A 27,655-nucleotide genomic window follows, 5' to 3' on the forward strand; every position below is an offset into this window, starting at 1 on the left:
ATGGTGTCACATCCCTCCAACAGAGTTCCAGACAGTTGTAGAATGTATTCCAAGGCACATTGTAAGAGCTGTTAAGAGAGAGGGAGTGGGAGAGAGAACAGGCAGAACCTGATATGTAAATGAGCAGAGCAAATGAAAGTAACTTTCTTCGACCGAATGATCATTCAGACTCTGTTTCTATTGAGAGATAAAAGGTAAGACGACGATTGTCATGTGTATTAATATAGTTGATGATATTGTTATGTGTATTCATATAGTTGATGATATTGTTATGTGTATTAATATAGTTGATGATATTGTTATGTGTATTAATATAGTTGATGATATTGTTATGTGTATTCATATAGTTGATGATATTGTTATGTGTATTAATATAGTTGATGATATTGTTATGTGTATTCATATAGTTGATGATATTGTTGTGTGTGTTAATATAGGTGATGATATTGTTATGTGTATTAATATAGTTGATGATATTGTTATGTATATTCATATAGTTGATGATATTTTTGGTTGACAGTGTTATAATAGTCCAACTCTCCTTAAAATGTTTTTGATGTAAATTAGATGTGTGGGGTGAATTCGTTCTGTGCCCATCTGTGTGCGCCAGGGTGATCACTCCTACACTATCTAGAATCTAAAAGGGTTCTTTGGCTGTCCCCATAGGAGAACCCTTTGTAGAACACTTTTGGGTTCCATGAAGAACCATTTCCACAGAGGGTTCTACATGGAAGCCAGAAGGGTTCTACCTGGAACCCAAAAGCGTCTCCAATGGGGACTGCCGGAGGACCCGTTTGGAACCCTTTATTCTAAGAGTGTACTGTATCATAGGTCTATAGACTTGTCTTCTCAAAACAGGTTTAAAACACAACAAGCAACAAACAAACATTTTATCTTTCTAATCTACTGTTAATGCTTTTCACTCAGGAAGGTATGTTGTGTGAAAGAGAGACAAATAAATATTGTGGAGAGACTAAGAACAACTTAAACTTCCTCAAAACAGGTTGTGTGTATTCATTAGTGCCATTTAAAACTGTTGGCTGTGGAGTAAACTAATGAATACAACTCAGGTTGTTGCCTACGACTCGGCTGTTTATACCTGATGCTGAAACCTGAACGTAGCCTGAGGGGTATCCTATGATGCAAGCTAGATATACTGGTTTTCTAAAGCTAGCCAGCTTCAGTTAGCTTCACATTCCATCTCAGGCCTCATCCATCAGAATATACAGAGTGCTGGTCATCAGGAAGCTGCTCTCTCAGCAGAACATAAAATATCTCAATGACTTGACATGTTCTGGTTGTGAATTCAGGCTACAAGGTGACAATCCTGTCAGGGATTATTGTAAAGTGTGTAGATAAATTAAATGTAATGTTAGTATAGTGAATGACAGTAAAACACTCCTAACGGTCTACTACTACTGAGACAGGTTGGTGTAATGTTAGTATAGTGAATGACAGTAAAACACTCCTAACAGTCTACTACTACTGAGACAGGTTGGTGTAATGTTAGTATAGTGAATGACAGTAAAACACTCCTAAAAGTCTACTACTACTGAGACAGGTTGGTGTAATGTTAGTATAGTGAATGACAGTAAAACACTCCTAACAGTCTACTACTACTGAGACAGGTTGGTGTAATGTTAGTATAGTGAATGACAGTAAAACACTCCTAACAGTCTACTACTACTGAGACAGGTTGGTGTCAGTTTAATTATACAAAATGGAGCTGACTGGACGTGGTCAACATAAATTCAATATATCAATATTCAGATATTATAGTTCTACATTTAACATTTCATATGATAATGTAATTGTATCATAGTTCCTCTATAGTGTAGTGATCCTCTACATTTCATATGATAATGTAATTGTATCATAGTTCCACTATAGTGTAGTGATCCTCTACATTTTATATGATAATGTAATTATATCATAGTTCCACTATAGTGTAGTGATTCTCTACAATTGGTGAGAACAGCACGATGCGTAGGTTGTTGGCCTTTTACATGTGTGACCTGGGTTCGCTTCCCTGCCCTGCTGTTTGCTACATTGGTGTCAGAAGTGGTATGGTGTCTGTGAGGCCATCAGAATGCATGGCCCGGATGTGTGAGGGGTCTGAGTAGCTGAAGCACGGGACTTGCTTTTGTATTTTCATTTATTTATTTCACCTTGTATGGGGCAGTGTGAGCCAGGTTACAATTCCCATCGAAGAAATAGGGTTAACCCTATTTATACTGATACTGGGTTAACCCTGTTGATACTGATACTGGGTTAACCCTATTTATACTGATACTGGGTTAACCCTATTTATACTGATACTGGGTTAACCCTATTGATACTGATACTGGGTTAACCCTATGTATACTGATACTGGGTAAACACTTTATACTGATACTGGGTTAACCCTATTGATACTGATACTGGGTTAACACTATTGATACTGATACTGGGTTAACCCTATTGATACTGATACTGGGTAAACACTATTTATACTGATACTGGGTTAACCCTATTTATAATGATACTGGGTTAACCCTATTTATACTGATACTGGGTAAACACTATTATACTGATACTGGGTTAACCCTATTGATACTGATACTGGGTTAACACTATTGATACTGATACTGGGTTAACCCTATTGATACTGATACTGGGTTAACACTATTGATACTGATACTGGGTTAACCCTATTGATACTGATACTGGGTAAACACTATTTATACTGATACTGGGTTAACCCTAGTTAAAATGATACTGGATTAACACTATTTATACTGATACTGGGTTAACCCTATTTATACTGATACTGGGTAAACACTTTATACTGATACTGGGTTAACACTATTGATACTGATACTGGGTTAACGCTATTGATACTGATTCTGGGTTAACCCTATTTATACTGATACTGGGTTAACCCTATTTATACTGATACTGATACCCTATTGGTGCGATGTATAGGGTGTTTTCCTTGTTCACCAGTGACCTGGGTTCAGAGTCCTGCTGTTTGATACAATATTAATATCATAGACTACCTGAACAAAGAGACAATAATATGAGTGAAAGGATTTCAGGATAATATCAGTGAGTGTTGATTTAGAGTTGTCTTCTGGGTTCATCCTTGTAGCTGCCTTTGTCAACAGGGTGAAATGTAACAAATTACATCAGAGTTGGGAGATAACCAGTCCCAGTTTAAATCACCATGACAACCATTTCATTATTTCTCCAGAGCAGCAAGGGAATCTAGAGACTCAACCTTTGTAGAATCACAATCACCTTTATTCGCCAAGTACATTTGCACATACAGATGTAGGATCTTAATTTGAGTCAGTTTACTACAGCAGGAAAATATTCCTCCAGCTACAGGAAATGTGAATTATTATGTGTATTATAATTAATGAACATTTTTGTAGGGGTTGATAAACTCAAGTCTGAAATTTCTAAGACGAAATTACAAACTTAGGAAGACTTTTTAAACCTCAAATACACTACAAGTTTTACATTTCCATTGCAGGAAAGTTCTTCTGCAGTGGGGGATGATTATGATGCTCCTACATCTGTACACATAATTTTACATGGTGATATGGTGCTGCTAGTGATAGACAACATTTAGAGACAGAATACAGACAGAAGAGTTTACACTAAGTTTCTGTACAACATTATACACAACTAGATAGAGTGAACATAGAGCTATAAGAGAATGAACAGTGGATATACCATATACAGTACAGTGGCTATACAGTTGATATACAGTACAGTGGCTATACAGTTGATATACAGTACAGTGGCTATACAGTTGATATAGAGTACAGTTGATATACAGTTGATATACAGTACAGTGGATATACAGTTGATAAACAGTACAGTGGCTATACAGTTGATATACAGGACAGTTGATATTCAGTACAGTGGATATACAGTTGATATACAGTACAGTGGATATACAGTTGATATACAGTACAGTGGATATACAGTTCATAAACAGTACAGTTGATATACAGTTGATATACAGTGCAGTGGATATACAGTTGATAAACAGTGGATGTCCACATTTACAGTATCAGTATAAATATATCTAAGAGAGATGAACAGAGAGCTAATGCAGTATAGTTCAGTTATTTAGTGTACAGTTCAGAGATGGCTTGATGTGGTGTGCAGAAGAGTGCATAGTCCTTTAGTCTCTATGGGCCAGGTGGTGGAGGGCCACAGCATAGTCCTTTAGTCTCTATGGGCCAGATGGCCAGTTGGAGAGGGCCACAGCATAGTCCTTTAGTCTCTATGGGCCAGGAGGCCAGTTGGTGAGGGCCACAGCATAGTCCTTTAGTCTCTATGGGCCAGATACCCAGTTGGTGAGGGCCACAGCGTAGTCCTTTAGTCTCTATGGGCCAGATACCCAGTTGGTGAGGGCCACAGCGTAGTCCTTTAGTCTCTATGGGCCAGAGTGGCCAGTTGGTGAGGGCCACAGCATAGTCCTTTAGTCTCTATGGACCAGAGGGCCAGTTGGTGAGGGCCACAGCATGGGGAAAGAAACTGTTCAGATGGGGGTCTATAAAATCCAATCACATAGGTTTACAGCTTATGACAGCTTCGACGTTATTGTTAATAACTCAAACTGTCCTATTTAGATAAAGACATAATCTCTGTACAGATGTAGGATCTGAATTTGATCACCCTGTTGCAAGAAAATTAAAATGTGTAGTATATTTAAGCTCCAAAAAAGGTTTCTGATAAATTCCACTTTTTCATTTTAAAATTGTTAATTAATAATAATCCACATAATAATTGAAATGTCCTGTTGCTAAATGATTATTTTCCTGCTGTTGCAAACTGGCTCAAATTAAGATCCAACATCTGTAGCAATATACCTCTCTCTAATGTATATGGCTATATCATGATTAACTTTTGACCATTTTACATCTTTTATTTACTGTTGTTTAGGCTGGTTGAATGTGTTGCCTGTGAAAGCTACTTCATCTGCAAGAAAACAGGCGGCTGCACCAGTGACTGTAAGTTATGTGATTTCCTCATATGAAATAAAAAATATGTTTGTAGCCTACGCAGTTACACAATGGCTGTGGCACATATTTCACAGGTTTATTTGAACAGAATAACAACAAAAATATCCAGAAAAACGCATGTCAAAAATGTTATGAATTGATTTGCATTTTAATGAGGGAAATAAGTATTTGACCCCCTCTCAATCAGAAAGATTTCTGGTTCCCAGGTGTCTTTTATACAGGTAACGAGCTGAGATTAGGAGCACACTCTTAAAGGGAGTGTCACGTCCTGACCAGTAAGGGGTTGTTTGTTATTGTAGTTTGGTCAGGGCGTGGCAGGGGGTGTTTGTTTAGTGTGTATTGGGTTTTTTGGGCAATGTTCTATGTTAGTCTATTTCTATGTCTGTGTCTATGTATTCTATTTCTATGCTTAGTTTATTGGGTTGACCTTCAATTGGAGGCAGCTGTTCCTCGTTGCCTCTAATTGAAGGTCCTATTTAATAGGCGTGTTTTTCATTGGGATTTGTGGGTAGTTGTTCCGTGTTTAGCGTTGAGCCTGACAGTACTGTCTTCGTCGTCATTGTTTGTTATTTTGTTTTGTGTTCACGTTCCTTCAATAAAAGAAGATGAGATTACACATTCCCGCTGCATTTTGGTCCACTCCTTACGACGAACGTGACAGGGAGTGTTCCTAACCGCACCTTGTTACCTGTAAAAAAGACACCTGTCCACAGAAGCAATCAATCAATCAGATTCCAAACTCTCCACCATGGCCAAGACCAAAGAGCTCTCCAAGGATGTCAGGGACAAGATTGTAGACCAACACAAGGCTGGAATGGGCTAAAAGACCATCGCCAAGCAGCTTGGTGAGAAGGTGACAACATTTGGTGCGATTATTCGCAAATGGAAGAAACACAAAAGAACTGTCAATATCCCTCAGCCTGGGGCTCCATGCAAGATCTCACCTCGTGGAGTTGCAATGATCATGAGAGCGGTGAGGAATCAGCCCAGAACTACACGGGAGGATCTTGTCAATGATCTCAAGGCAGCTGGGACCATAGTCACCAAGAAAACAATTGGTAACACACTACGCCGTGAAGGACTGAAATCCTGCAGCGCCCGCAAGGTCCCCCTGCTCAAGAATACATACACATGCCCATCTGAAGTTTGCCAATGAACATCTGAATGACTCAGAGGACAACTGGTGAAAGTGTTGTGGTCAAATAAGACCAAAATGGAGCTCTTTGACATCAACTCAATTCGCCGTATTTGGAGGAGGAGGAATGCTGCCTATGACCCCAAGAACACCATCTCCACCGTCAAACATGGTGGTGGAAACATTATGCTATGGGGGTGTTTTTCTGCTAAGGGGACAGGACAACTTCACCGCATCAAAGGGACGATGGACGGGGCCATGTACCGTCAAATCTTGGGTGAGAACCTCCTTCCCTCAGCCAGGGCATTGAAAATGGGTCGTGGATGGGTATTCCAGCATGACAATGACCCAAAACACACGGCCAAGGCAACAAAGGAGTGGCTCAAGAAGAAGCACATTAAAGTCCTGGAGTGGCCTAGCCAGTCTTCAGACCTTAATCACATAGAAAATCTGTGGAGGGAGCTGAAGGTTCGAGCTGCCAAACGTCAGCCTCGAAACCTTAATGACTTGGAGAAGATCTGCAAAGAGGAGTGGGACAAAATCCCTCCTGAGATGTGTGCAAACCTGGTGGCCAACTACAAGAAACGTCTGACCTCTGTGATTGCCAACAAGGGTTTTGCCACCAAGTACTAAGTCATGTTTTGCAGAGGGGTCAAATACTTATTTCCCTCATTAAAATGCAAATCATTTTATAACATTTTTGACATGCGTTTTTCTGGATTTTTTTGTTGTTATTCTGTCTCTCACTGTTCAAATAAACCTACTATTAAAATTATAGACTGATCATTTCTTTGTAAGTGGGCAAATGTACAAAATCAGCAGGGGATCAAATACTTTTTCCCCCCACTGTAGGAAAGACGGGCAGACCCTCGTAGTTCTAGGCTACCTACAAACTATTATAAGGTTAGGTTGACATCAGACATTCAATAGTCAGAGTAGGTTTGAGCTATGATCACTTATCATGCTGACAAACCTGATGGTCTCTGTGATCTGATCTGAACAGGTTTAGACTGGTCATCTATGATATGTAGGTTATATACAGTACATTCTCTGTCCTGCTACTGGTAGGACTATAACATTATGTGAACTGATCTGAACAGGTTTAGGCTGGTCATCTATGATATGTAGGTTATATACAGTACATTCTCTGTCCTGCTACTGGTAGGACTATAACATTATGTGAACTGATCTGAACAGGTTTAGGCTGGTCATCTATGATATGTAGGTTATATACAGTACATTCTCTGTCCTGCTACTGGTAGGACTATAACGTTATGTGAACTGATCTGAACAGGTTTAGACTGGTCATCTATGATATGTAGGTTATAAACAGTACATTCTCTGTCCTGCTACTGGTAGGACTATAACATTATGTTGATCTGAACAGGTTTAGACTGGTCATCTATGATATGTAGGCTATAGCCGAGGTATAGACCTTGATCTGCATATCACTAACAAACTGCTATTACACATTATAACCTAGCCTACTTTACATAATATAACATCTACATATCACTAACAACCCACTACTATACATTATAACCTAGTCTACTTTACATAATATAACATCTACATATCACTAACAACCCACTACTATACATTATAACCTTGTCTACTTTACATAATATAACATCTACATATCACTAACAAACCACTACTATACATTATAACCTCGCCTACTTTACATAATATAAATATCTTACTTGTTGTAAATAAACTTTCTGAATGGATCAATGATTTCCCCCTCAGATCATTCATGCCCATTTTAGCCCTTCTGTCTACATTCTCAGATACATTCAGAAAATAACAGATTGAAAGACAATAAATAGCCTACCTTTAATGAATACAAATAATTGTGAGATTTAGCCTTGTGTTGTTGCACTGTCTATAATTACCTTAACAAACAGTGACTTATTATTATTGACAGTTACCATGGAGATGAAATGTCACAACTACATGTTCATGTGAATTCATTAAATCACCTGACTGTTTCTATGTCTGTTAGTAAGTGTTTTATAAGAGATAATGAATAAATGATAACAATTGACATTCAAGAATTACTGTGTTAACCACAACCAACATGTTGGATCTCTGTTTAGGGGTCAGTGCTCCAAAATGAGTCTCTCTGGGGAGAGAGAGGAGGGGGGCCCTGCCTCTAAAATGAGTCTCTCTGGGGAACATGACACCAAAGCTAAGAGGTGAGATGACAATTTTGTGTAAGAATTATTAAAGAGTTTATTTCAAAAATGCTATTTCCAAAAATATTCACATTTGTTTTTTAATCAGAAATGGTTTCTTATGGGTACCTTCAATATTACTGTTCTCAGATTTTTAATTAATAGTTTTTAGATGTGTATCATTTTTATTTTTTTTATAGCAAAACGCTATATATCCACCTAGATATCTATATATCCGCCTAGATATCTATATATCCACCTAGATATCTATATATCCACCTAGATATCTATATATCCACCTAGATATCTTTATATCCATTGTTTAGCTGGAATGGAATATTTGTATTCTGCATATTTAACAATGATATGTGGTTGTCTCACCTAGCTATCTAAAGATGAATGCACTTACTGTAAATCCCTCTGGATAAGAGCATCTGCTAAATCAGGGGTTCTCAATCGGGGTCTGTGGAGGTACTGCAGGGGCTCCACGGCACCCTGACTGTACTCGTTGCCATGTAAGACATTTGATAGAATTTTCACATGACACGACCACTTTGCCTACTCTTAATTATTGCCTAATATAATGGAATACATATTTTTTTTACAATTTCTGATCGTTGTTACAAGCAGAATTTTGACAATATTACCGTTATATCAAATTAAATCAAAGTTCATTTGTCACGTGCGCCGAATACAACAGGTGTAGACCTTACAGTGAAATGCTTACTTACAGGCTCTAACCAATAGTGCAAAAAAAAGGTGTGTGTGTGTGTGTGTGTGTGTAGGTAAGTAAAGAAGTAAAACAACAGTAAAAAGACATTTGAAAATAAGAGTAGCAAGGTTATATACAGACACCGGTGTCGTGTCTTTGGCATCATTAAAACGGAAGACTTATCTATCAAATAACTCTCTGTAATTATTATTACGCGATTAAACTGATTGATTGTGTAACTGTAATTAACTAGGAAGTAGGGGCACCAAGGAAAATATTCAGGTTACAAAGTTATAATTTTCCTAATATAACTTTCAGATATCATAATATCTGATCTGAGTCTTCTGATTTATGATGTATTCTTTACCTCGTCAGTCTCATTCCAAACGTCGTAAATTGTTGGTTATCTGCATGAACCCAGTCTTTACTATGAGTCATCCATACGTCAATTGTCTTAAAATCATTTATTTACTAAACTAAGTAATTCACAGAAAGGCATACAAAACAGTAGGTATCGTTACAAAGAAATGGTAGAGGAATGTGCCCTAGTGGGCTAAACCGGCATGGCGGCTTGTTAAACAAAAGGGGTGGTTCAGAATTGAATATTATACAGTTTAACTGCTAATCCTTTGCACATGAATGCTCACTCATTATATATATATATTTACGCTCAGTGTGTCGTCGGGATCTTTGTTGGAAAGGTTGTTCTGTTGGGGAGTTCTCTCTCTCTCTCTCTCTCTCTCTCTCTCTCTCTCGCGGTTAGAATGGATCTTTCAAAGCGACATTCGTTCATGTCGTTATAGGACAGGTGTTTCCGGCGGTTGTCACGTTCAATGATACCGAATTCCTAGCTGCAGACTAGTAATTAATATCAAAGACTTGTTCTTATTCTGTATCGATAGTCTAATAGTTTAACCAAGTGGTATGGTTAAAGTTCAGTAGCTGGATGCATGGTCAAACTTATTAGCCAACTCGTAATGGAGTGGAGGCCTGGCCTGGGGAAAGAAACCCTGGGTGGGGTTTATATTCGGAATACAGAAAAAGGCTGTCTCATGACGCCAGGTCCTGTCTGTGTCCCTGGGGGTGTGCCGATGACTTGGTAAAACTTTAAACAGAAAATACAATTCTCTCACATTAACATCTTACAAGCATCCCAACATATTCCAAATAGCTTTATCCATATTCATTAATTTTATACAACCATTAGATGTAAGTCTCATAGCTGAGGCTAGTATATAAACATTATTATGGTAATATGGCCGTATTGTCTCTCATGAGTTTCACAAAATTGTACCAAACGGACCATTTCGTAGCTGGATTCTTCACCGATATTTTATACCTTCTCCAGAACATAAATGTTGTTCGGTTCTCCAATTCTGTGAGGTGGAAGAATCCTTTGTTCTCTATACTGTGGCCATGAGGAGAGAATTTCCTCATAGGAATTTACGACCGCTCTCACAGAGCCTGGTGTCAGAAGTATAGAGGTCGGGGGATGGTGCATAGAAAAGGCCTGGTGCAGAGGGAGGGGGGTCAACTGTGCTCGCTGTACCCAAAGAGGGCAACGTCATGACACCGGTTAGTCAGGCTTATTGAGGTAGTATGTATATGTAGGTATGGTTAAAGTGACTATACACATATGATGAACAGAGAGTAGCAGTAGCGTAAAAAGAGGGGTTGACGGGTGGGGGAAAAATGCAGATAGCCCGGTTAGCCAATGTGCGGGAGCACTTGTTGGTCGGGCCAATTGGGGTAGTATGTACATGAATGTATAGTTAAAGTGACTATGCATATAAGATAAACAGAGAGTAGCAGGGGGAGGGCACACAATGCAAATAGTCCGGGTAACCATTTGGTTTCCTGTTCAGGAGTCTTATGGCTTGGGGGTAAAAACTGTTGAGATGCCTTTTTGTCCTAGACTTGGCACTCCGGTACCGCTTGCCATGTGGTAGTAGAGAGACCAGTCTATGATTGGGGTGGCTGGGGTCTTTGACAATTTTCAGGGCCTTCCTCTGACACCGCCTGGTGTAGAGGTCCTGGATGGCAGGCAGCTTTGCCCCAGTGATGTACTGGGCCGTACGCACTACCCTCTGAAGTGCCTTGCGGTCGGAGGCCGAGCAATTGCCGTACCAGTCAGTGATGCAACCGGTCAGGATGCTCTCGATGTTGCAGCTATAGAACCTTTTGAGGATCTCAGGACCCATACCAAATCTTTTTAGTTTCCTGAGGGGGAATAGGCTTTGTCGTGCCCTCTTCACAACTGTCTTGGTGTGTTTGGACCATTCAAATTTGTTGTTGATGTGGACACCAAGGAATTTGAAGCTCTCAACCTGCTCCACTACAGCCCCGTCGATGAGAATGGGGACGTGCTCGGTGCTCTTTTTCCTGTAGCCCACAAACATCTCCTTAGTCTTGGTTACATTGAGGGATAGGTTGTTATTCTGGCACCACCCGGCCAGGTCTCTGACCTCCTCCCTATAGGCTGTCTCGTCGTTGTCGGTGATCAGGCCTACCATTGTTGTGTCGTCAGCAAACTTAATGATGGTGTTGGAGTCGTGCCTGGCCATGCAGTCATGGGTGAACAGGGAGTATAGGAGGGGACTGAACACACACCTCTGGGGAGCTCCAGTGTTGAGGATCAGCGTGGCAGATGTGTTGCTATCTACCCTTACCACCTGGGGGTGGCCCGTCAGGAAGTCCAGGATCCAGTTGCAGAGGGAAGTGTTTAGTCCCAGGTTCCTTAGCTTAGTGATGAGCTTTGAGGGTACTATGGTGTTGAACGCTGAGCTGTAGTCAATGAATAGCATTCTCACATAGGTGTTCCTGTTGTCCAGGTGGGAAAGGGCAGTGTAGAGTGCAATAGAGATTGCATCATCTGTGGATCTGTTTGGGCGGTATGCAAATTGAAGTGGGCCTAGAGTTTCTGGGATAATGGTGTTGATGTGAGCCATTACCAGCCTTTCAAAGCACTTCATGGCTACGGACGTGAGTGCTACGGGTCTGTAGTCATTTAGGCAGGTTGCCTTTGTGTTCTTGGGCACAGGGACTATGGTGGTCTGCTTGAAGCATGTTGGTATTACAGACTCAATCAGGGACATGTTGAAAATGTCAGTGAAGACACCTGCCAGTTGGTCAGCACATGCCCGGAGCACACGTCCTGGTAATCCATCTGGCCCCGCAGCCTTGTGAATGTTGACCTGTTTAAAGGTCTTACTCACGTTGGCTACGGAGAGCGTGATCACACAGTCGTCCGGAACAGCTGATGCTCTCATGCATGCCTCAGTGTTACTTGCCTCGAAGTGAGCATAGAAGTGATTTAGCTCGGCTGGTAGGCTCGTGTCACTGGGCAGCTTGTGGCTGTGCTTCCCTTTGTAGTCTGTAATAGTTTGCAAGCCCTGCCACATCCGACGAGCGTCAGAGCCGGTGTAGTATGATTCAATCTTAACCCTGTATTGCAGCTCTAACCTTTAGCTCAGTGCGAATGTTGCCTGTAATCCATGGCTTCTGGTTGGGGTATGTACGTACAGTCACTGTGGGGACGACGTCCTCAATGCACTTATTGATAAAGCCATTGACTGAGGTGATGTATTCCTCAATGTCATCAGAGGATTCCCGGAACATGTTCAAGTCTGTGATAGCAAAACAGTCCTGTAGTTTAGCATCTGCTTCATCTGACCATTTTTTTATTGACCGAGTCACTGGTGCTTCCTGCTTTCATTTTTGCTTGTAAGCAGGAATCAGGAGGATAGAGTTGTGGTTGGATTTACCAAATGGAGGGCGAAGGAGAGCTTTGTACGCGTCTCTGTGTGTGGAGTATTTTTTTTAGAATCTAGAATTTTTTTCCCTCTGGTTGCACATTTAACATATTGATAGAGATTTGGTAGAACTGATTTAAGTTTCCCTGCATTAAAGTCTCCGGCCACTAGGAGCGCCGCCTCTGGGTGAGTGGTTTCCTGTTTGCTTATTTCCTTATACAGCTGGCTGAGTGCGGTCTTAGTGCCGGCATCTGTCTGTGGTGGTAAATAAACAGCCACGAAAAGTATAGCTGAGAACTCTCCAGGCAAGTAGTGTGGCCTGCAACTTATCACAATATTCTTCAGGCGAGCAAAATATAGAGACTTCCTTAGATTCTGTGCACCAGCTGTTGTTTACAAATATGCACAAATATGCACAGACCGCCCCCCCCCCATTGTCTTCACACCCGTTTAACAACTGTAAATAGCTTTGGCATAAGGTTTGGCATAGTAGGCATCAAGTCCCTTGCCAATAATGTTGCCTACAACGTTGCATACAATGTTCATTTTCATCTAACACATATTACACCTCAGATACCTTCAATTGCCCAATTTATAGCCATCCACAATTTAGGATTATTTTTCAACAATGTGATGTTGCGTTCCAAAGGGATAACTTGAAATAACATGATGTAGATAATTAAATAATCAAAAGAAAAACGTGTTTATTATACACTCTAAGAAAAGAAGGTTCCTTATAGAACCAAAAAGGCTATTATCATTTCCTTAATATATGGAATCACTAAAAGTTATACATATTTTTGGGTTCAGTGAAGAAGAACCTCTAGAGTTCTGATCAACGAAAGGTGAATGTTTTGAGGATGTGAACCCAGCAGCCCTCCAGTGGTCAGATCATTTCCGCCAGTTTTTTCCAGCGCCCGAGATTCAAACCAGTCACCTTACGACCACAGGTCCAACTCCTGCCACAGCTCCAACTCCTTAGCCGCTGGGCGAAAACCTGAGTTAATCTTCAGAAATAAGCATGAACTAATCTGCCAAAATGAAAACAAAACACTATGCAGACATACATTGTATCACTTTTTATACATAATTATTATACATAAATCATTGCCAAAAGCACAAGACATAATGTTGCATGTTGGTCTATATTATTAATGGATTGATCATATTGTAGCGTCTTGTCTGTGGTGTGGCGGAAAGAAGCGCAGGAAGCAGCGAACACTGTGTGGTAATTTTAATTAAGAACCACCCGTACAAAATAAGAGGTCTCCCAACAACAGGGAAAAATACAATGGACAAGCACAGTCAACAAACGCAGTTGACATACAGAAAAACAATCCCGCACAATAGGGTGCGGGCCAGCTGAACTAAATAGCCCTCTTAATTACCTAACTCAGGGCAGGTGAGAAAACATAAAAAAAGGGAAAAACAAAAAGGGAATCGGTGGTAGCTAATAGGCCGGTGACGACGACCGCCGAGCGCCACCCGAGCAGGAGGGGGCGCCACCGTCGGTAGGAATCGTGACAGTACCCCCCTCCTGACGCGCGGCCCCTGCAGCGCGCCGACACCGGCCTCGAGGCAAGCAGCACCTTATCACTTGTTACCATGGACACGTGACTCATGAGCCACTAGTGTTTTTGTAATGAACACACACATACACATTTTTTTGTGCACAAATAGAAGTTCATCAAATTGTTTTAGTTTATTTTTCATCAATAGGGCGATCCGGACGGAGGCGGTGGAACTCCTTCAACATGGATGGGTCCAAGACGTCCTCCGCCGGCACCCAGCACCTCTCCTCCGGACCGTACCCCTCCCAGTCCACAAGGTACTGCAGGCCCCCCGCCCGGCGTCTCGAGTCCAGAATGGCCCTTACGCTGTACGCCGGGGACCCCCCGATGTCCAGGGGGGGTGGAGGGACCTCCGGCACCTCATCTTCTTGTAGGGGACCAGCCACCACCGGCCTGAGGAGAGACACATGAAACGAGGGGTTAATACGGTAATAGGAAGGGAGTTGCAACCGATAACACACCTCGTTTATCCTCCTCAGGACTTTGAAGGGCCCCACACACTGCGGCCCCAGCTTCCGGCAGGGCACGCGGAGAGACAGGTTCCGGGTCGAGAGCCAGACCCTGTCACCCGGTGCGAACACCGGCGCCTCACTGCGGTGGAGGTCAGCACTCCTTTTCTGCCTAGCACTGGCCTCCTTCAGTGAGTCCTGTACTGCTTTCCAGGTCTCCTTGGAGTGCTGAACCCAGTCCTCCACCGCAGGAGCCTCGGTCTGGCTCTGGTGCCATGGGGCCAGGACCGGCTGGTACCCTAGCACACACTGGAAGGGTGACATGTTAGTAGAGGAGTGGCGAAGTGAGTTCTGGGCTAACTCTGCCCAAGGAATATACCTCGCCCACTCCCCTGGCCGGTCCCGGCAATACGACCTCAGGAACCTGCCCACCTCCTGGTTCACCCTCTCCGCCTGCCCATTGCTCTCGGGGTGATAACCGGAGGTTAAACTGACCGAGACCCCCAGCCGCTCCATAAACGCCTTCCAGACCCTGGATGTGAACTGGGAACCCCGATCAGAGACAATATCCTCCGGCACCCCGTAGTGCCGGAAGACGTGGGTAAATAGGGCCTCCGCAGTCTGCAGGGCCGTAGGGAGACCGGGCAAGGGGAGGAGACGGCAGGACTTAGAAAACCGATCCACAACCACCAGAATCGCAGTGTTCCCCTGAGAGGGGGGAAGATCTGTCATGGCCGTTGCGGAACGGGGAGGGGCTGTAACTTCCCTCTCGGTAAATGCCTAGGAGCCTTACTCTGGGCACAGACCGAACAGGAAGAGACATATGACCTCACGTCCTTAGCCAAGGTGGGCCACCAATACTTCCCCCTTAGACTCCGCCCTGTCCTCTCTACACCAGGATGACCCGCCGCAGGTAGCGTGTGCGCCCACCGAATCAACCGATCGCGAACATCGAGCGGCACATACATGCGCCCCACGGGCACCTGCGCAGGATCCAACACCAGTGCCCGCTCGATGTCCGCGTCCACCTCCCACACCACTGGTGCCACCAGCCTAGACGCTGGAATGATGGGAGTTGGATCGATGGGGCGGTCATCCGTGTCATACAGACGGGACAGCGCGTCGGCTTTAGTATTAAGGGAACCCGGTCTATATGAGATGGTAAACCTAAACCGGGCGAAGAACATGGCCCACCTTGCCTGACGTGGATTCAGTCTCCTCGCTGCCCGGATGTACTCCAGGTTTCGGTGGTCGGTCCAGATGAGAAAGGGGTGCTTAGCCCCCTCAAGCCAGTGTCGCCACACCCTCAAGGCTTTGACTACCGCTAGCAACTCCCTGTCCCCCACATCGTAGTTACGCTCCGCCGAACTGAGCTTCCCTGAGAAGAAAGCGCAGGGGCGGAGTTTCGGTGGCGCACCCGAGCGCTGTGATAGCACGGCACCCACCCCAGCCTCGGATGCGTCCACCTCTACTACGAACGCTAAAGATGGGTCCGGGTGCGCCAACACGGGCGCGTCGGTGAACAGGGTCTTCAACTTCTTGAAGGCTCCGTCCGCCTCCGTCGACCATCTCAAACGAGCCGGCCCCCCCTTCAGCAGTGAGGTAATGGGAGCCGCTACCTGGCCAAACCCCCGGATAAACCTCCGGTAGTAGTTGGCAAAGCCCAAGAACCGCTGCACTTCCTTCACCGTGGTTGGAGTCGGCCAATTACGCACGGCCTTAACGCGGTCACACTCCATCACCACCCCCGTGGTGGAAATGCGATAACCCAGAAAGGAGACGGCTCGTTTGAAAAACTCACACTTCTCAGCCTTAACGTATAGGTCATGCTCCAGCAGTCTACCAAGCACCCTGCGCACCAGGGACACATGCGCGGAGCGGGTGGCGGAATATATCAGAATGTCATCGATATAGACAATCACGCCCTGCCCGTGCAGGTCCCTGAGAATCTCGTCAACAAAGGATTGAAAGACGGCTGGAGCATTTTTCAACCCATACGGCATGACGAGGTACTCATAATGGCCTGATGTGGTACTAAAGGCGGTTTTCCACTCGTCTCCCTTCTTGATACGCACCAGGTTATACGCGCTCCTGAGATCCAATTTTGTGAAGAACTGTGCTCCGTGAAATGATTCCACCGCCGTAGCGATAAGAGGTAGTGGGTAACTAAACCCCACCGTGATCGCGTTTAGACCTCTATAATCAATGCACGGACGCAGACCTCCCTCCTTTTTCTTCACAAAAAAGAAACTCGAGGAAGCGGGTGAGATGGAGGGCCGAATGTACCCCTGTCCCAAGGATTCCGTGACGTATGTCTCCATAGCCGCCGTCTCCTCTTGTGACAAGGGGTACACGTGACTCCTGGGAAGCGCAGCGTTAACCTGGAGATCTATCGCACAATCCCCTTGTCGATGAGGTGGTAATTTAGTCGCTCTCTTTTTACAAAAAGCGATCGCCAAATCGGCGTATTCAGGGGGAATGCGCACGGTGGACACCTGGTCTGGACTCTCCACCGACGTGGCACCTATGGAAACTCCTAGGCATTTCCCTGAACACTCCTCCGACCACCCCTGGAGAACCCCTGTTTCCATGAAATGAGGGGATTGTGACCAGCCAGCCAGGGGACCCCCAGCACCACTGGAAACGCAGGTGAATCAATAAGGAAAAAGTTAATGCTTTCCCTATGATTCCCCAGCGTTACCATGTCCAGCGGCACCGTAGACTCCCTGACTAGCCCTGACCCTAATGGTCGGCTATCTAAGGAGTGCACGGGGAAGGGGGAATCTATCGGCACCCGTGGAATGCCCAGCTTAATGGCAAGTCCACGGTCCATAAAGTTCCCAGCTGCGCCTGAATCGACTAGCGCCCTATGCTGGGAAGAGGGAAAAAATTTAGAAAATGAAACAGGCAAAAACACATGACCAACAGGGGGTTCTGGGCGAATCTGGTGCTGACTCACCTGAGGTGACCGAGAAGTGTTCTGCCTGCCTTCTCGACTCCCAGACTGGCTCCTCCAGCACCGGTCGGCCGTGTGTCCTCTCCGACCACAGCTGGTGCAGGAGGAGCCACCTCCTCCGGTGCCCCTTGGCACGGCCCCCCCTACCTCCATAGGGGTAGGGGCGGGGGTGCACGGGGGTGGAACGGGCAGGACCCTCTCCGAACGCCCGCGGGCAGCCAGCAAATTGTCCAACCGTATGGACATGTCAATGAGTTCGTCCAGGGATAGATTGGTGTCCCTACAGGCCAGCTCCCTGCGGACGTCCGCCCGGAGACTACACCGGTAGTGGTCTATGAGGGCCCTGTCATTCCACCCCGCTCCAGCAGCCAAGGTCCTAAACTCCAGCGCGAAGTCTTGAGCGCTCCTCCCGCCGCTTTACCTTCGGGGGGGTGGTCGAAAACAGCCCGAAAGCGGCGGGTGAACTCTGGGTAGTGGTCCCTCGCCGAGTCTGGAGCGTTCCAGACCGCATTAGCCCACTCCAGAGCTCGGCCCGTCAGGCAGGAAACGAGGGCACTTACGCTCTCCTCTCCTGTAGGAGCAGGTCTGACGGTGGCCAGGTACAACTCTAGCTGGAGAAGAAACCCCTTGCACCCAGCCGCCGTCCCATCGTACTCCCTCGGGAGTGCCAGGCGAAGCGCGCCAGAGCCAGACGTCGTAGGAGGAGGAGATGGTTGTATCGGGGGGGGGTGTAGGTGGAGAGAGGATACCACTCCTCTCCCATCGTTCCATCCTCTCCATCATCTGGTCCATGGCGGATCCGATGCGATGCAGGACCGATGTATTGTGCTGGACACGTTCCTCCATGGAGGGTAGTGGAGTGCCCGCTGCTCCCGCTGATTCCATGCTCCTTCTGGTGGTGCGGGATTCTGTAGCGTCTTGTCTGTGGTGTGGCGGAAAGAAGCGCAGGAAGCAGGGAACACTGTGTGGTAATTTTAATTAAGAACCACCCGTACAAAATAAGAGGTCTCCCAACAACAGGGAAAAATACAATGGACAAGCACAGTCAACAAACGCAGTTGACATACAGAAAAACAATCCCGCACAATAGGGTGCGGGCCAGCTGAACTAAATAGCCCTCTTAATTACCTAACTCAGGGCAGGTGAGAAAACATAAAAAAAGGGAAAAACAAAAAGGGAATCGGTGGTAGCTAATAGGCCGGTGACGACGACCGCCGAGCGCCACCCGAGCAGGAGGGGGCGCCACCGTCGGTAGGAATCGTGACACATATAGAAATATCAAACATTATTTTTAACTACTGCAAAGCATTTACATGTGGAGCAGGAACCACTGACTCACTGCATTATTCTATAGTATTATCAAGACACCTGCTGTTAACTCTTAACTACTTAGGACAGCTCACGAGGTGTCCTAAATATCTGCCGACTAGGTGGGACTAAAGACTTCATGCATAGCTTTAATTTATACCCATAAGTGTAAAATGTCTTTATTCTCAGCACTTATATGACCAATTTTCTACTCTGAGACGCTTTGTGGATATGGGCCCAGATCTCAAAATATTGTTGTAAAAAAAATGTAGAATGTTTAACATAATAATACAAAATGAATATTACTGATGTAACCCACTGTATAGACTGGGTTTAGTTGATTGTGTTGCACTGCTCATGTCCGCGTTCTGGAACTGCCCACACTCCCGTACAGAACTGTCCGCGTCCACGTATGGTGTGGCGCCAAGGATATTGTCCGGTTACGCGCAGAGTGGGCTGAGATGATCTTGGGGAATAACGAAGGAGTTTGTTATAGTGTTGAAACGCCAAAGTTTATTGTTCAATTAGCTTTTTGCTTAATGGTCAGGGACAGTAGGAGTGTTGCCAGATCATTTTCACTCTCTATCCTTGTTTCATTTTGTGGTTCACCGGATTCATCGAGACGAGGGACAGACGAACGACCTGCTAGCTAGCCAAGCAAGTTGGTACAGCTTGGTAAGCTAGCTAGCTACTCTACCAGCAGTATCCGAGTTTAGCCTAGCTACCACTACATCATCACCGGCCGCCTGTATTTTTTGTTGACCGATGGAACTCCCCGGTTGTTTCTTCCACCTGTTATATCCCGTGTAGGGCTTCTCCCTCTCTCGTTGACGGATGCTGGCTACCTCTGTCCGGTTCTCCTCTCTTCACTAGATGGACAGTAACTTTAGTGTTTAACCCCTCTGTGTCCAAGGACTAAACTTCTGAATGTTATTTTCAGGGCAAATGAAGTAGACTGGACACATGAGATTTTTAACCATGTTTTTTTTCTGATGAATACTAGTTCATTGCATCCGCCATGGAGCCCAGTTACATAATATTACTACATAATGGCCCTAGTTATTTAGTAATTGTGAAAAACAGGCCTTATTTTATGGTATTTTTCAACCTGCCAGCTCCTATTATTTCTATTGAGCACATGGCACCAACTCACCTTTGAACATTCTATTCCCAGCTGATTGTTCTGCATCACAATGCCGTCTTTGCTATTGTTATCACTGAGACCTGCCGGCATTAACCGTGAACGCTGACCTCAGGTAACTTATTATTCTAACAGGGTTATGGCTACTTTGTGAGCACACTCACTGTTCACAGGTTGTGATGACCCACAGTGCTAGCAATGGCTGGCACAAAGCCATCAAACATTTTCTGGTCATGTTGATTTTTGTAAATTATTTGTATACTTTTATTTAACCAGGCAAGCCAGCTAAGAACTAATTCTTATTTACAATGACGGCCTACACCAGACAAAGTCAAATGACTCTGTGGGACTCCCAATCACAGCCAGTTGTGATACAGCCTGGAATTCAACCAGGGTGTCTGTAGTGATGCCTCTAGCACTGAGATTCAGTGCCTTAGACTGCTGCACCACTTGGGAGCCCATACTTGTTTTCAGAAAAAGGTGTTCAACCTAAACAAAAAGCATTTCCATGTCCTCTTTTTCAAGATGTGGCTGATTTAATCAGCCGGAAGACATTTTCTTTTTTAATATTTTTTTATGTTCTAAAAATGGCTGCTGTTTTTTATAAATGGCTGCTGGGTAAATTGATATGCATCAACATTTTCGTTCGTAGGCATTGAATTGAACGAATGCTACACTGAGTTGCAAACCAAATGGATAGGTCTAGCTCATTGATTTGTAGATCTGACGCAGTTGCTACCTCAGATTATGAGCCTGGCAGGTGTCGTGAATGAGTTATGTGGTACCCACAGAAGGCCACAGGGAGGAGCAAGAGATCTATAAACCAATATTGTTTTTTACCTTAAAAACCTTAAACCTATCAATCAATCAATTAAATATATTTATAAAGCCCTTTTAACATCAGCAGATGTCACAAAGTGCTACACGGAAACTCTAACCCTAGGTATTTTTGCCCTAACCCTAGGTATTGTTCTCCAAGATGGCATAGCAGTCAGACTTGTGCTTGTCTTGTCCCTTGTAAATAGTTTCTTTGTTTTTTTCCGTAAATATTTTAATCTCACTTTCCATCTACGAACTAAATATACTTTCCTGCAACCGCCTCACCCAATGTGGTACGGATCTGCTATTTTTATACTTTATAACTGGAGCCTCCATCAGAAGCTAGCCAGCTAACTAGCTACTAGTCATTGTCAGCCACTGCTAGCGGTCTTCACCTTTAGCTCGGACACCAGCTTTTCTCTACCACATCACCGGATTCCTGCCGCAAGCTCTGGACCAATAGCCACTCGGTAGCAGCTAGCTAGCTGCTACCGAGTGGCTATTGTTGGCTAACGTCTCTGTCCCGAAGCAAGCACCAGTTAGCCTTGAGCTAGCCTCGAGCTAGGCCCATCTCCCGGCTAGCCGACGAAGAATTACCAGCTAATTCCTGGGCTACAACACCTCATTTACCAATTGGCCTTGACCCTTTATTGTCGACACGGAGCCCCGCCGATCCATCACGACTGGTCTGCCGAAGAAATCGTCCAATGTGGTTTCAACAGGCTTTTCCGTCTGCCAGCCCCGGCCCGCTAGCTTTCTGAACGCCGTGTCTCCCGCTCGCCTAGCATAGTAGCGACTACCGAACGGTTCCCTGACTCACCTATTGCTGCTCATTGGACCCTATGATCACTCGGCTACACAGCTGATGCATGCTGGATTGTTCACCAACACGTTACCTAATTTTGCTTATCTCGATCTCAGGTTCTGTGTGTACCTAACTGACCCTTTCAGCCCATTCATCGCCACTTACCCGTTGTTGTCTTAGCTCTCCTGATCAACACCTGTGATTGCTTTATGCCTCTCTCTAATGTCAATATGCCTTGTCTACTGCTGTTTCGGTTAGTTCTGATTGCTTTATTTCACTGTGGAGCCCCCAGTCCCGCTCAACATGCCTTAGAGAGCTCTTTTGTCCCACCCCCACACATGCAGAGACCTAACCTGGCTTAACAGGTGTCTCCAGAGATGCATTCCCTCTCTGCATCACTCAATGCCTAGGTTTACCTCCACTGTACTCACATCCTACCATACTGTACATTATGCCTTGAATCTATTCTACCACACCCCGAAATCTGCTCCTTTTATTCTCTGTTCCCAACGCACTAGATGACCAGTTCTAATAGCCTTTAGCCGTACCATTATCCTACACCTCCTCTGTTCCTCTGGTGATGTAGAGGTAACCCAGGCCCTGTAGCCCCCAATACTACACCTATTCCCCAGGCGCTTTCATTTGTTGACTTCTGTAACCGTAAAAGCCTTGGTTTCATGCATGTTAACATCAGAAGTCTCCTCCCTAAGTTTGTCTTATTCACTGCTTTAGCACACTCTGCCAACCCTGATGTCCTAGCTGTGTCTAGATTCTGGCTTAGGAAGGCCACCAAAATTCAGAAATTTCCATCCTCAACTACAACATTTTCTGTCAAGATAGAACTGCCAAAGGGGGCAGAGTTTCAGTCTACTGCAGAGATATGCTGCAGAGTTCTGTCATGCCATCCAGGTCTGTGCCCAAACAGTTCGAGGTTCTACTTTTAAAAATCCAACTCTCCAGAAATGTCTCTCACTGTTGCCGCTTGCTATAGACCCCCCTCAGCCACCAGCTGTGCCCTGGACACCATATGTTAATTGATTGCCCCCATCTATCTTCAGAGTTCGTACTGTTAGGTGACCTAAACTGGGATATGCTTAACACCCCAGCCATCCTACAATCTAAGCTAGATGCCCTCAATCTCACACAAATGATCAAGGAACCTAGCAGGTACAACCCTAAATCTGTAAACATGGGCACCCTCATAGATATTATCCTGACCAACTTGCCCTCCAAATACACCTCTGCTGTATTTAATCAGGATCTCAGGGATCACTGCCTCATTGCCTGCATCTGCTATGGGTCTGCGATCAAACGACCACCCCTCATCACTGTCAAACGCTCCCTAAAACACTTCTGCGAGCAGGCCTTTCTAGTCGACCTGGCCCGGATATCCTGGAAGGATATTGACCTCATCCCGTCAGTAGAGGATGCCTGGTTATTCTTTAAAAGTGCTTTCTTCACCATCTTAAATATGCATGCCCCATTAAAAAAATGTAGAACTAAGAACAGATATAGCCCATGGATCACTTGAGACTTGCCTTGATCATCATAAAAACATCCTGTGGCGTATTGCATTAGCATCGAGTAGCCCCCGCTATATGCAACTTTTCAGGGAAGTCAGGAACCAATACATAAAGTCAGTTAGGAAAGCTAAGGCTAGCTTTTTCAAACAGAAATTTGCATCCTGTAGCACAAATTTCCAAAAGTTTTGGGACACTGTAAAGCCCATGGAGAATAAAAGCACCTCCTCCCAGCTGCCAACTGCACTGAGGCTAGGTAACACTGTCACCACCGATAAATCTACGATAGTCGAGAATTTCAATAAGCATTTTTCTATGGCTGGCCATGCTTTTCACCTGGCTACCCCTACCCCGGCCAACAGCTCTGCACTCCCCGCAGCAACTTGCACAAGCCCCTCCCCATTTCTCCTTCACCCAAATCCAGATAGCTGATGTTCTGAAAGAGCTGCAAAATCTGGACCCCTATAAATCAAACTAAATCAAATTAAACAACCTCCGAATTGAAAAGACAAGAGTGCATCTTCCAGCCCGCCAATAAATTACATCATGCAACCCTCCCGGTTAGCAAATTTACCTCAACATGACACTCATTTGCGCGAGAAGGTAGAGTGACGGCACAAGCTTTTTGATGAGGCTGACTTCACTACTTGTGCGAGAAGGCAGAGTGGGTCGATGCTGGTTTATGAATTTGACAAAAATATGTTTTTCTCGACTAAAGTCGTGGGAGTGGTGGTGTATCCAGGGACAGAACAAAACTAATCTTCTGAAATTTAATTTGTGGTCTTATGCTGCCATCTATTGGAATTATTTTGCAACTGCAGTAGTACTGAATAAAGTGTAATTCTTTACTAAAGTACATTACTTAGAATTGAAAAATATAACATTTTCTAGTTGATTTTACCACTTACATCCATAAAATAACAATTTATTGCATAACAAACAATTAAACTGACATAAACCAGAAACATCTTACATTTAGTTATTATTTAAAAATATATATATATTTATTTAGATGGGTGACATTATCTGCCAAAGTAACAGCCCTGTACACAAAGAAGAGCTCTCCAGAAGGTAGCAAAACATTAAAAGGCAATTTTCTCAAAAATGAGGTTACAAGTTTATCATCTTTCAGAGCAGAATTACTTTCCCATTGTTCCTCAACTGTAGTGTATGATATACCATTTTCTAGCCCTGAGTCTCTACTTTTATCCAATGTGAGAAACACCATTTCAAATGTTTCTACATAAGACCGAATCGAGCCGGTCGGTCACGTTTGACTGTATAAAACCTAGCAGTACTACTGATTTCTCTGAGAGTGAGTCAGACACTGTATATAGCATTTTGCAAAAAAAAAAATGTGTCTCTCTGAAATGAGACCATAGAGTGATAGACTACAAAGAAAGACATTGAACAACCCATAATTAGATCATGAGAAACCATTTATTTGATAATTTCTTTAAACAATAAAAGCTCATTTACGAACATTTCTAAAAAGTGATATATAGCTTTTTGGAATGAAACTCTTCTTATGTTTCCCATCTGAGCTCAGAGTAGATGAGAGATGTAATGTTTGTCTCTGTTGTGTTGAAGCCCAATCAAGCAGGAGAGACCAGCCTCCCCTGTACCCAGCTGTGTGTCTATGAAGAGTGACCAGTCTATGGACCGTCCTATATGTTTTAGAGAGGGAGACTTTTCTACTGAACAAAGGTAAGAAGAACTCATGGGTCATGGTCAGTGAGTTAAACAACACTGTCTCTAGTCATTTCTCCTCTCCCATTTTCCCATTTCTTTTCGTTGTTTTCATAATCCATAGGCTAATCCTTTTGTCCATTTTCATACTCCTAAAACAATATTAAACAAACACAACATTTACTCCGTGTGTGTGTGTGTGTGTGTGTGTGTGTGTGTGTGTGTGTGTGTGTGTGTGTGTGTGTGTGTGTGTGTGTGTGTGTGTGTGTGTGTGTGTGTGTGTGTGTGTGCTCCCTGGATGAGGAGATGTAATCTTAATCCTGATTGCCTAGTCACTTTTACCCCGACCTACATGTACATATTACCTCAACTACCTGGTACCCCTGCACATTGACTCAGTACTGGTACTCCTTATAGTCTCAATATTACCTCAACTACCTGGTACCCCTGCACATTGACTCAGTACTGGTACTCCTTATAGTCTCATTATTACCTCAACTACCTGGTACCCCTGCACATTGACTCAGTACTGGTACTCCTTATAGTCTCATTATTACCTCAAGTTAAACTACTTAAGACATAACATTTTCAAAATGAACAACTATGGAATTCATTTTGACCTCTTTCATTGACTTGTCAAACCCCAAACCCTGGCCTGGTCTGCTTCATATGCATTTCCAGAAGACATTCTTTACATAAGCAGTTGTCACAAAGTGCTTATATAGAAACACAGTCTAAAACCCCAAACAGCAAGCAATGCAGATGTGGAAGCATGGTGGCTAGGAAAAACTCCCTAGAAAGGCTAGAACCTAGGAAGAAACCTAGAGAGGAACCAGACTCTGAGGGGTGGCCAGTCCTCTTCTGGCTGTGCCGTGGGGAGATTATAACAGTATATGTCTATTAATGCCAGATCTTTCTACAAGATTTTCAATTGTTCATAGATGACCAGCAGGGTCAAATAACAATCACTGTAGTTATGGAGAGTCCAACCGGTCAGCATCTCAGGAGTAAATGTCAGTTGGCTTTTCATAGTCGAGCATTGGAGGTCGAGACCGCATGTATGGTAGAGAGAGAGAAGGAGAGACAGCATGTTCGGGACAAGGTAGCATGTCCGGTGAACAGGTCAGAGTTCATATCCTCAGTCAGACCAGTAGAAACTGGATCAGCAGCACTACAAGGTATCATGTCTGGTGGAGCATGTATCAATACTGATAGGATGGAAAGAAAGGGAGCTCTGCTCTCAGATCAGTTTTTCTCCATTCAAATCATTCCTTAACATTATAATTTTTGCACAATACTGATGATGGATCAGCACCTAGAGAAATATTATCACCTATGGCTGCAAATATTGAGGAGGCTTATTCTAATGCTTACCCAATAAAAATGCACTAAATCACAGATTTGGCACAGCAAAGCTTTAGGCATCTCATCATAAAGTATATTGAGACAAATTACAGACAGTAGTCTACAAGTAGCAAAATAAAAGTCAATATATTGAAAACGGAATATATTTCAATATGATTGAAATAGGCCTAAAGCCTACTGTTTATATTTTAAGGCAGTCATCTCGGTTTCATTTTAAGCATCATTCTATACGTCCCTTGTTTGAATCAATTGCAAAGACATTGGAAACTTTGTATTTGTAGTCAACTTTGTCCTGAATTTATCGGCGGTCACAAAGAGACGGATAAATCATGTGATTATATACTGCTCAAAAAAATAAAGGGAACACTTAAACAACACATCCTAGATCTGAATGAAAGAAATAATCTTATTAAATACTTTTTTCTTTACATAGTTGAATGTGCTGACAACAAAATCACACAAAAATAACCAATGGAAATCCAATTTATCAACCCATGGAGGTCTGGATTTGGAGTCACACTCAAAATTAAAGTGGAAAACCACACTACAGGCTGATCCAACTTTGATGTAATGTCCTTAAAACAAGTCAAAATGAGGCTCAGTAGTGCGTGTGGCCTCCACATGCCTGTATGACTTCCCTACAACGCCTGGGCATGCTCCTGATGAGGTGGCGGATGGTCTCCTGTGGGATCTCCTCCCAGACCTGGACTAAAGCATCCACCAACTCCTGGACAGTCTGTGGTGCAACGTGGCGTTGGTGGATGGAGCGAGACATGATGTCCCAGATGTGCTCAATTGGATTCAGGTCTGGGGAACGGGCGGGCCAGTCCATAGCATCAATGCCTTCCTCTTGCAGGAACTGCTGACACACTCCAGCCACATGAGGTCTAGCATTGTCTTGCATTAGGAGGAACCCAGGGCCAACCGCACCAGCATATGGTCTCACAAGGGGTCTGAGGATCTCATCTCTGAGAAAGGAGGTTGATTACTCAGCTGTTCTAGTGGTCTGAGACAGGAGGTAGATTACTCAGCTGTTCTAGTGGTCTGAGGGAGGAGGTAGATTACTCAGCTGTTCTAGTGGTCTGGGGCAGGAGGTAGATTACTCAGCTGTTCTAGTGGTCTGAGACAGGAGGTAGATTACTCAGCTGTTCCAGTGGTCTGAGGCAGGAGGTTGATCACTCAACTGTTCTAGTGGTCTGAGAAATTAGGATAGATTACTCAGCTGTTCTAGTGGT

General features: G+C 44.1%; 1 protein-coding gene and 1 long non-coding RNA gene across 2 annotated transcripts in view; both read left to right on the top strand.

Annotated features, from left to right (window-relative positions):
* LOC123743541 (uncharacterized) lies at positions 1-25,090 on the top strand. The gene is made up of 4 exons (XR_006770400.2): positions 1-194; positions 4,942-5,009; positions 8,256-8,354; positions 24,957-25,090. It is a non-coding gene; the product is annotated as an uncharacterized LOC123743541 (long non-coding RNA).
* LOC145879787 (ribonuclease inhibitor-like) overlaps positions 1-27,655 on the top strand; it is a 206,803-nt gene that overhangs the window by 168,911 nt on the left and 10,237 nt on the right. The gene's annotated exons all lie outside the window — the stretch shown is intronic.

Source organism: Salmo salar, chromosome 06 (genome assembly GCF_965601325.2).
Source record: "Salmo salar chromosome 06, fSalSal1, whole genome shotgun sequence".
In the NCBI taxonomy this organism is placed as follows: Eukaryota; Metazoa; Chordata; class Actinopteri; order Salmoniformes; family Salmonidae; genus Salmo; species Salmo salar.